This window comes from Carassius auratus, unplaced genomic scaffold (assembly GCF_003368295.1).
Source record: "Carassius auratus strain Wakin unplaced genomic scaffold, ASM336829v1 scaf_tig00045777, whole genome shotgun sequence".
Taxonomy (NCBI): Eukaryota; Metazoa; Chordata; class Actinopteri; order Cypriniformes; family Cyprinidae; genus Carassius; species Carassius auratus.
In genome coordinates, this window is record NW_020526932.1 from 20,001 (window position 1) to 31,156 (window position 11,156).

Sequence of the window (11,156 nt, forward strand, 5' to 3'; positions counted from 1 at the left end):
GAGTAAAAAAAGGAATTGAATAATTTACGAATCTCATAAACATATATTTTATTCACAATAGAATATAGATAACATATCAAATGTTGAAAAGGAGACATTTTGAAATGTCATGCCAAAGATTGGTAGCCTGACTACGCCAGACTTCCTACTTCCGCTCAATTTCATTTCGCTTCTGTACTCAGTCTGATACAGCGTCGGAGCTTTCTGTTTGCCACCGGTCTGGAAACAGCCGGGCCAATCAACGAACAAAGGGCGGGCTGAGAGCAGTCACGTAGATGCATAGATTAATTTCGCATAATCTGCAAAAGTCGTTTACAGCCATGTTCACTACGGGATTTCGCTCGCATCATCATGTGTTTACAACAGGTTTACAGTGGAAGTTCAATCATAGATTTGAGTTCGATGCGGCTGTACAGGCGCATAACATACGTCATACCTAAACGTATCTGATTGGCTTACGGGTAACCAATGATTTTAAACTTCAGACAAGCGCCCCCTTGCAAAAGAGAGAAAACATTTCTCTATTATGCCATTCCAGACTCTGTCTACGAAGCAAAGTCTGGAATTACCAGGCTAAAAGATTGGCTCATTTTGGATTTCATTACACAATCTAAAAGAGTTGGGACAGATAGCAATAAGAGGCCGGAAAAGTTAAAATGTACATATAAAGGAACAGCTGGAGGACCAATTTGCAACTTATTAGGTCATTTGGTAACATGATTGGGTATAAAAAGAGCCTCTCAGAGTGACAGTGTCTCTCAGAAGTCAAGATGGGCAGAGGATCACCAATTCCCCCATTGCTGCAGTGAAAAATAGTGGAGCAATATTAGAAAAGAGTTTCTCAGAGGAAAATTGCAAAGAGTTTGGAGTTATCATCATCTACAGTGCATAATATCATCCAAAGATTCAGAGAATCTGGAACAATCTCTGTGCGTAAGGGTCAAGGCCAGAAAACCATACTGGATGTGCATGATATTCGGGCCCTTAGACAGCAATGCATCAAATACAGGAATGCTACTGTAATGGAAAATCACAACATGGGCTCAGGAATACTTCCAGAAAACATTGTCTGTGAACACAATCCACCGTGCCATTCGCCATTGCCAGCTGAAACTTTATAGGTCAAAAAAGAAGCAATATCTAAACATGATCCAGAAGCGCAGGTGTTTTCTCTGGGCCAAGGCTCATTTAAAATGGATTGTGGCAAAGTGGAAAACTGTTCTGTGGTCAAACAAATCAAAATTTGAAGTTCTTTTTGGAAAACTGGGTCGCCATGACATCCGGACTAAAGAGGACAAGGACAACCCAAGTTGTTATCAGCACTCAGTTCAGAAGTCTGCATCTCTGATGGTATGGGGTTGCATGAGTACATGTGGCATGAACAGCTTACACATCTGGAAAGGCACCATCAATGCTGAAAAGTATATCTAAATACTAGAACAACATATGCTCCCATCCAGATGTCGTCTCTTTCAGGGAAGACCTTGCATTTTCCAACATGACAATGCCAGACCACATACTGCATCAATTACAACATCATGGCTGCATAGAAGAAGGATCCGGGTACTGAAATGGCCAGCCTGCAGTCCAGATCTTTCACCCATAGAAAACATTTGGCACATCATAAAACATCATATAGAGGAAGATGTGACAAAGAAGACCTAAGACAATTGAGCAACTAGAAGCCCGTATTAGACAAGAATGGGAGAACATTCCTATTCCTAAACTTGAGCAGTCTCCTCAGTCCCCCGATGTTTGCAGGCTGTGATAAAAAGAAGAGGGTTTGGAATCGGGTTTGGAAATGTTTTACTATTCCAAGAACCCTGAAAAAAATAAAACACAACATGTTTTTCAGATCAGATCTTCACCTGTCCATCAATATAGGCCACCTCTCCTCGGAGTACCACCCTCATGACTTTTCCTTTCACTTTCATGCCCTCAAATGGCGTCCACTTTGACTTGGTGAACTGCATGTGCTTCGGAATAGTCCACTCTTGCTCCAAGTCCACCTGGGAAATTCAAGTATCACTTTGAAATTTGAAAACATTTTTTAATTTGTAGGCTGCCATTCAGCATCTGAACTTTGTCAAACATAAATACCTCTACATAAGTGTCTTCTTGAGCAGGAAGAGAGAATATTTTACTGGGGTTTTCATAAAGCCTCTTGATGATGTCATCAATGGTAAGGCGACCCTCGCTGACGGCCGTGAGCAGCAGAGGCAGCATAGTCTCCAGACCCGGGTAACCTGGAGGTGGTTTCTCAGAGTTTTTCTCCTCTACTGAATGAGGGGCTGGAAAATAAAAATAAACTAATAAATAAAGGCTTCCAAGAACTTCTCAGATTTGGGGCCAGTTTTTTTTTTTTTTTTAAAGAAATTAATAATTTTATCAGATCATCTTGTAGGACAGCTTGAAAGTCTTTTTTTTTTTTTTTTTTTACAGCAAGTATGTCTGACCAATAAATTAGAAAATATATAGCACAACAGTAAAGAATGGGCTGAAGTTCTGTACAAATTTTTGGATGTAGCTTGGAACTGATCTTAAATTATGAATTTTAAAACCGGTTTGTGTAAATGTTTGTCAGGCAAACAAAATTAAATGCCTTTTTAAACAGAGGTGAGGCTCAGCAGAGATTTTGACTCCCATTATTACCGTGGTCTGTTGCGAAACAGTCAATGATGTCTAGATTTTCCCACAATGCCTCCATGTCCTCACGTGTACCGAGCATGGGCCGCACTTGTGCCCTGCCGTTTCCAATGGCAGGCACATTATCTTCACACAGGAAGAGATGATGAGGTGCTACTTCACATGTCACCTGGATGCCCTTTTGTTTAGCAGCTCGAATGATCAGAATCTGAGAAACAATGCATGATTTTAGTTAGTCACAAACCACATGAATATATAAAGAAACTGAATGGAGGATTTACAATGAAGATTAAATGAAATGCAGTTATTAGACCACGACATAGAACAAGGATTCTTACCTCTTCTTTCTTGGCAACATGGCAGATATGAACGGTTCGCTGATACAGCTGCGCCACCATCAAGACTGCAGCCACCGTCTGTTTTTCTGCATGTGCCACAATGGGCAAGTGCTTTGGCCACTTTTCAAAGTGCTGCATGCAAAGAAGACAGTAATCAAATGCTATCATAACAGTAAAACATGACAAATTGCATCATTAAAAAAAACAAAATAATTCAAAATAAAAATGAATGTACTTAAATTTTATATATTTTTTATTTTCAACGCATTTTATTTGAAAAGAGTAATTGTATTCGTGCTGTCAAACAAGTTTTTGTTTACATAATATATATGTGTACTATGTTTATATATTATGCATATATAAATGCACACAGTATATATTTTGAAAATGTACATGTACATATATACATTTACATTTATACTGTTATATTTTATATTATATATAAATATTTTTAACATATAAACAACATTTTCCTTAAATATATACATGCATGTGTTTATATTTATAATAAATAAACAGTACACACACTCATGTATAAATGTAGACAAACTTTTTTGGATGAGATGAATCGCGATTAATTGTTTGACAGCACTAAATGTTATTTTAAATAAATATATTTTATTTTAAATAAAGGGTTTACATTTTAAGTAGATTTTAAATGGATCTAAAACTTTATTTAAAATAAAAAAATACTGTTTTATTTGTTGTATACCTTGTTGTTTCCTTACCTCCATCCACAGAGAAACATTGTCCATTTTCAAAGTGGAGTACGTGTCATTCAAGTACATCTTCAGACCAGCTGTACAGCTAGCAATGGACGGAAGAACTGTAGCGTTGTCTGATGAAGCCCCCACAAAAAGGGCATAATCACAGCGGCACCCAGCCTTGGCAAGCTAGACATTCATGACAGAAAAAAAATAAAAAAAATAAACCAGTGGCATAGCAGATGGGCATTTCATAGCGCTTCAGGAGGATAATAAAAAATTTGGCTATTAGCTTACTACTCAATTAAAAATGTTTTTAAAAGAATTTCATCCTAGAATTAAATAAATATATTTAATAATTAAATTAACGCTGCAGACATTAGTGAAAAATCAAGAGAAGCTTTATTCAAGTTACCACTTTCAAAAACAAACTGTTTCTTCTTTTTCTCCCACTATGTATAGGCCACAAGAGAAATATACACCAGCACATGCTGACGTAGTTAATTCAGCGTCACTTGCCGAAAGCTGTCAGTTTTTACTTTCACTTTCTTTATAAGGAATTGACCGAAGTCAAGACGTTCACCAGCATAACTCTTGCACAAAGTTTGCACAATGCTAGTGTGATATCCATTACCTTGCTTTTATGGTTTAAAAGAGGCTAAAATTTCCAATATTAAAACATAACACCCCATGGGGGATCCGCTAACTTTCACTACACTACTGCAACTTCCCTATTTAGTTTCATGTAAATAACCAAGCCAATATTTAATTTGTTGATGTTACCTTCTGTGCCATAGCAAAGGAGCTGGGGTCAACGATGGCAGGGTTGGTATTAGGCATGGCACACACCATAGTGATTCCTCCAGCCAGGGCAGCAGCTGTGCCCGAGGAGAAGTCCTCTTTATGGGTGGCACCAGGCTCCCGAAGATGCACATGGACATCAATCAAACCTTTAGACATACATGAATAAATGGAATCAGTCTCGATGTAATCTTTGTTTTGACAACTCCATTACATCTGAAAGGATGTGGTCTACTCACCAGGCAAACGGATGAGTTTCTGTGAGGTCATGCTGTCTATATGAGTCTTTACATGAGGAGCCTGACCAATTTGCCCCAGTGCCTGCAAAGTCCACATACATTACAATCTTCAGATATTTAGAGGTACGAGAGCATAAACAGAGTTTTTCCCCCCAAGCAGGTTCACAAAATGCAACAAGACTAGTCAGACCAGTTTCTTAAATAAGAGAGAGAAGAGAGAAAAAAACGTACACTTCCCAGAATATCCACCAGATGGCGCATGGACTTGTTTACAAACTGAACATATCTCATTGACAAACTGAAACTAGCTTTAGGAGCGCTATCTTAATTCCGACTCAATTCGGTCCTCACTATTTTTGATAGCTTGCCAAAAGCATGTAGTACCGCGCAATCATCTCCAATCTGTCATTTTAAATTTTTCATACAGGAAACACATTTTTCCCGTCCAGAACAGCAGGGGCATGGTTTAAATATAGCTAGTTATATGGCTAGTTAAACAAAAAAAATAAAAATAATAATAAATCTTATATTAATAATAAATATTTTACCTGTATATTTCTAAAACTGGAAAAAAACATTTTAATTTACAAAATATGTAAAAACCTGTAACCATAAACACCCAGAAAACATTTTTAAATACTTTATTATTTTTATTTTTTATTTATAAATACTGTTAAAATGCATTACTATTGATCATAACCTAGTTTTGGTGTGTTGGGCAATGTTTACAACAGGAAGTGTGTGCTTGCTCTTATTGTATGATTTTAAATTAACTACTATTTATGTAATTATAATCATGATTACTTGTTTTAAAAAAATGATATTGGGGGGGGGGGGCAATTTAAATAAGAGATTCATTGCAGTTAAGAGAGGTTCATGGATTATACTTTGTGAGACTCCGAGGAACTTAGATGAGTGACGCTTTTTAGTGACAATAAGAGGAACGTGCTTTGTGCACTTTATAGGCTAGCATCCATTCAGAATTTGTATGAAACTTATTACATTCATGCTGCAGGGTTTCGGGAATGACTTTTGAAATTACCAGTGACTGACACAGTGATAACCATGGCAACGGAAGGGAGAGAAGAAAAAAAATAAAATAAAAAAGGAGTCTCTCTCTAATGCATTTGCAATGGCCACATCTGTAGTATAAACTTAAATTTGTTGGGTTGATAACAACGTGAGTTTCTCACCTGAACAAACAACTTGGTGCACTTGATGTCAGTGATGAGTGGCACGGAGTAGTCAATGGCCATTCGACGAGTGCGGTAACCTTTGGTCATAAAGGAGGACAAGCGTCTTCCACCAGAGTTCCTCATGGACAAATTGACGACCAAGTCAAAATGGTTCTCCTCCAGATAGTCCATGATGTTCCTTTGTTTGTCCTTACTAGGGCAGTCACTCTCCTCTTCAAAAGGCCAATCCACTGCCATCACCTGACAGGAGACAGATAAACAGAATTCATAAAACGGCAAACTTAACCGGTTAAATTAGCTGTACAAGAAACACACTATTTTTTTTATCACTGTACCTTGATTCCATGTTCAGTGTAGAAGTCAGCGGTGCCTAGACTGGCATACAGGTTATAACCCAAACTCTCCAATGTCTGGACTGTGGGCAGAAGCTCGCTCTTACTCTGAAAGAATTTCAATTGAATACTTTAATACATTTTTCTCTTAAAGGGCTAGTTTACCCCAAAATTTAAATTGTCAGTAATTACTCACTCTCATGTCTTTCCAAACCCGAAGACTGAAGCTGTATTCTTGTAGCTTCATAAAACTACAGCTGAACCATTGAAGTCACATAGACTATTTCAACAATTTCCTTTTTACCTTTCTGGGCCTTTAACGTGTCAGTTGTGTTGCTCTCTCTGCAGGGTCTGAAAGCTCTCCGATTTCATAAAAATCTTAATTTATGTTCTGAAGATAAACCGAGGTCTCACGACATGAGGGTTTGGAACGAACGAGGGTGAGTAATTTCAATTCGATTCAAGTTTATTTGTATAGTGCTTTTTACAATACAAATCATTGCAAAGCAACTTTACAGAAAATTAAGTTTCTACAATATTTAGTAGTAGCTTATCAGTGGTGACTGTCAGTTTGTGCATATGACGTAGTCAAACAGACGATGAACACTATTAACATAAATTATTATATGATGCAATCACAAAATTTGGTAGTCCTGTGTGTTTCAGGGTTAGCATCACCTGAGCTGTGCTGGTAATTAAAATGCTAACTTTCATTTTTGAGTGAACTACTCCTTTAAGAATATAGATTTTTTTTTTACCTTCTCTAATAAAAGTGAGAGTGAATGTGCAAAATGTGCACCACTACACTAGTGTTGTGGGTAATTTCCAGGAAGTTCCTGTTATGTGTTTTTAGACATGTGGATGCTAAAGTGATCTGTGAGGTTGCAGGAACAGTTGGTTTTTTACTTTTACAGTTGAAATATCCCTTTAAAGCCGCTCTTTCAATATTATATTAATATATGCAAATTGCATTATAAAAATTTGTTTTGCTTGTTTTATCGACAAATGCTTAAAAATAAGGTAAACCTCACAAACCACATGATTTATTGTATATGTTTTTTCTCATATAAAGGTTAAGGATTTCGTTTTCTTTTTTCATTTTTTTTTAAGTCATAGCCTTATGTATCTAATGGAATAAGCAATGGTGATGGTGGTGAAATTAACAAACCACAGCTTTCAGTAATGTGAATTACAAAATTAATAGTAAAGTAGGCCATTACCTTATAAGTACCAATAGTGAGTAGAATATTCTTTTTAGGGATTTTGAAGCCAGTGCTGAGCATGGCTTTCAGATAGGCCTCATATCGGTTTTCCCCAAAACAGGCCACTTCCCCAGTGCTGGTCATCTCAACACCTAAAACCACATCTGCTCCAGCCAGCCGTGAGAAGGAGAACTGAGGAACCTAAGGGTCAAACGCAGATCAAGACAATATAGATCTTAAATACGGCGATAGTTCAAGTGTTTCCATTAAAAACAGACATCACAGAGATTTTTTAATACCTTAACTCCCACAATACCATTCCCCTTCATCAGCCCGACAGCCTCCACTTCCTCTCCCAATATGACTCTTGTTGCTAAGGCAACAAGATCCACACCAAGTGTTTTGGACACAAAAGGGAAGGAGCGTGAGACTCGCACGTTACATTCTATCACCTTCAGCTGATCATCCTGTTGACAAACACGATTTCGTTTCAGCACCAAATATTCTGAAACACACTCATCCTAGCTAAAAAGATAAGAAAAGAAAAAGAGGAAAACTCACTTTGGCAATGAGCTGCAGGTTGAAGGGCCCGGTGACCTGAAGCTCCTGGCCGATCGCGTGAACGATCATCTTAATGCGCTCCATGGTTTTCTGGTTGATGTCTTGAGGAGGAGTCACCAGTGTGGCATCTCCAGAATGCACCCCTGCGTTCTCCACATGCTCAGACACCGCTATGGCAATGACCACTCCGTCACAGGCCACAGCATCCACATCTATTTCCTGAAAGCAAAATAACTCCATCAAAAAAAAAAAAAAAACGGTTGCAAAATTTAACAGTGCAAATCCTGCCGCCACAATAGCTTTAAATATTTAACACAACAACACTACTATTCTATTCTAACACTACTATTGAGTACTACAGGATTCAAATTACACAGAGGGATCAGTGCAGTCACTGTTAACGAAAAGTTAAGTTTATTCAAAATATTAAATGCTATAATCATGTATAAATAATATTAAAATAACAATGACAAGGATGTAATTTTGGGTTATCCGGATTTTAATTTCATGGCTGATATTCTAATTCTTTATTTTGTCTACAGTAAAATAAAATGGATTAAAATCAATCAATCATTTTAAATTTAAATTTTAAATACTACTTAAAAGTACATTTAGGCATAAGGTATAGCATTGAAAATTTATATTTATTTTGAGAATAAAGGTTACCTAAAATGTAAGAGATAAGGCAAAAGTACAAGTAAATATAATTTCACTGACAAACAATACAAAAAAATAATAATAATAATTTCCAACATCAGTTGATTGATAGCTATCATGTCATACAGGTTGTATATAATAGCTGAATTCACAGAACAATTTTCAAAATGCTTTCTCAATCTGAGCAACAATAGCAACTAGAAAGACAAATCAGGACTTGAAAGTGTTACAGTATATTGTGTAATATTCACACCCAATGTAACAGTGGCAAATAAAAAAACCTGTTCAAACAAGCCATTTTTTATTTTGTGCCAACTAACAGCATTACCTAGTAATTAATGCATGCACACACATGCACTTACTGTTAACTGGAACTGCCTGAAGGTGGGAGCTGTTTGTACAGCCCTAAAATGCTGTTTTAGTGACTAACCTTGGCCTCCTGAATGAATTTGGAGATAACAACAGGGTGTTCCTTTGACACAGCAACAGCACTGCTCAGGTACTTTTCCAGGTCACTGTCTGCGTAGGCAACATTCATAGCAGCTCCGCTGAGAACATACGATGGCCTCACTAAGCAGGGATAACCCACCATCTCACAGAAACCCACAGCAGACTACAAGAGAAATGTCAAGGCATCACCTGAAGTTACAAGCAGAACTTATGTCTTCTTGGTTATTCATTTCTCACTATCCTTGGTATAGTTGAATAAAACAAGTTTTCTTTATATCTTACCTCAATGTCAGACAGTTCTTTCCATCGGGGCTGGCTGATTCCTATGGTGTCCAGCATCCTGGAGAATTTGAAGCGGTTCTCCGCAGAGTCAATGAATTCAGGAGAGGTGCCCAGGATCCTGCACTGCTGTCTATGCAAGGACATGGCGATGTTATTGGGCAGCTGTCCACCCATGGACAGAATAATTCCTTCTGGGTTCTCCATCTCATAAATGTCCATCACCACCTGTGATTAAAAGCAGGCAAATGCAATTATTATTTTCAATAAATAAAATGCATTTTATTACGTATTGTTATTATTATTTAAAATAATAATTAAGCATATGATTAATTTGAGCATTTATAACATTGACATACATATACATTTTGTTAGCTTTTTATTAGATTTAATTTCTTACCTCAAACGAGATCTCATCAAAATACAGTCTATCACACATATCATAATCTGTGCTGACTGTTTCTGGGTTGTAGTTCACCATAATCGTTTTGTATCCCATCTGTGAAATGAACAGCTCTCAAATAAACACTGAAATTTCACAATATAATGAATTTATGGCTTTAGTTTAAGCCACATAAAAGTCTGTTTCCCTTAATACGGATGGCTCACCTTCCTCAGCTCCATAATACACCCAACAGCGCACCAATCGAACTCCACGCTGCTTCCAATCCGGTAAACCCAGAGCCGATCACCATGACATGGGGCTGCTCGAAAACCACATCACTTTCTGAGCCGTGATAGGTCAGGTACAGATAGTTGGTGTGAGCTGGCCACTCGGCGGCCACGGTGTCAATCTGTTTGACCACTGGAAGGATCTTCCAGTCACGTCTCAGCTTCCTCACGGCCAGCTCAGTGCTGCAGCAGGGGAAAGAGCAGATTTAGCAGTCCCATATTAACTATTCTTTGTTAAAAAAAAAAAAAAGCAAAACGTCTAGAATTGACAGTTGTGAGTTTCTGCATCAGCAGTTTTTCTGAGTACCTTTGCACAGCTTGGGCGATTTGTTTGTCGGAGAATCCCAGCTGCTTGCTTTCCTCATGACCTCAGGTGGCATGGCACTCTCATCCTGATTATACGCCTTTAGAAGTTTCTCATGGTCTGCAATGTTTCTTCATCTTGTGCAGAAACCAGTGGTCTATCTTGGTCAGCTCATAAAGCCGCTCAACAGTGTAGCCGGCATGCAGGGCAGCTGCCAGAACAAAGATGCGCTTATCTGTGGGTGTCTGCAGCTCCTTGGATATGAGAAAATAACATTTTGTTTTCATGAAACCAAATCAAAAAAACATGGGAGTGGGATGGTAGATGTGTGACTTCATTACAGACCTCTTCGGACACTGGTTTGATGGTGTGGTCGAAACCAACGCAGTTCTCATCCACCATTCTCAAAGCTTTCTGGAAGGCCTCTTCAAAGCTGCGGCCAATGGCCATCACTTCTCCTGAGATGAAAGAGTGCTGAATGAGATCACAACACACTGGATATGAGAGTTTAAAAAAATATAGCACCTTCTACTACACACCGTTTACATTTAGTCATTTAGCAGATGCATTTATCCAAAGCGACTTACAAAATAGGACAAGGGAAGCAATCAAAAACAACAAAAAAGAGCAATGATATACAAGTGCTATAACAAGTCTCAGAAAGGTTAACACAGTACACGTAGCAAGGGCTTTTAAATAATATAATAAAAGAAAACATAGAATAGAAAAAGAATAGAGCAAGATAGTGCTAGAGGTCTTTTTTTATACTTGTATA

The 11,156-nt window shown here is 37.8% G+C and overlaps 1 pseudogene; it reads right to left on the reverse strand.

Annotated features, from left to right (window-relative positions):
- The window catches only part of LOC113088168 (CAD protein-like), a 17,060-nt pseudogene extending 6,210 nt beyond the window's left edge, over positions 1-10,850 (reverse strand).
- Between the last annotated feature and the right edge of the window lie 306 nt (positions 10,851-11,156).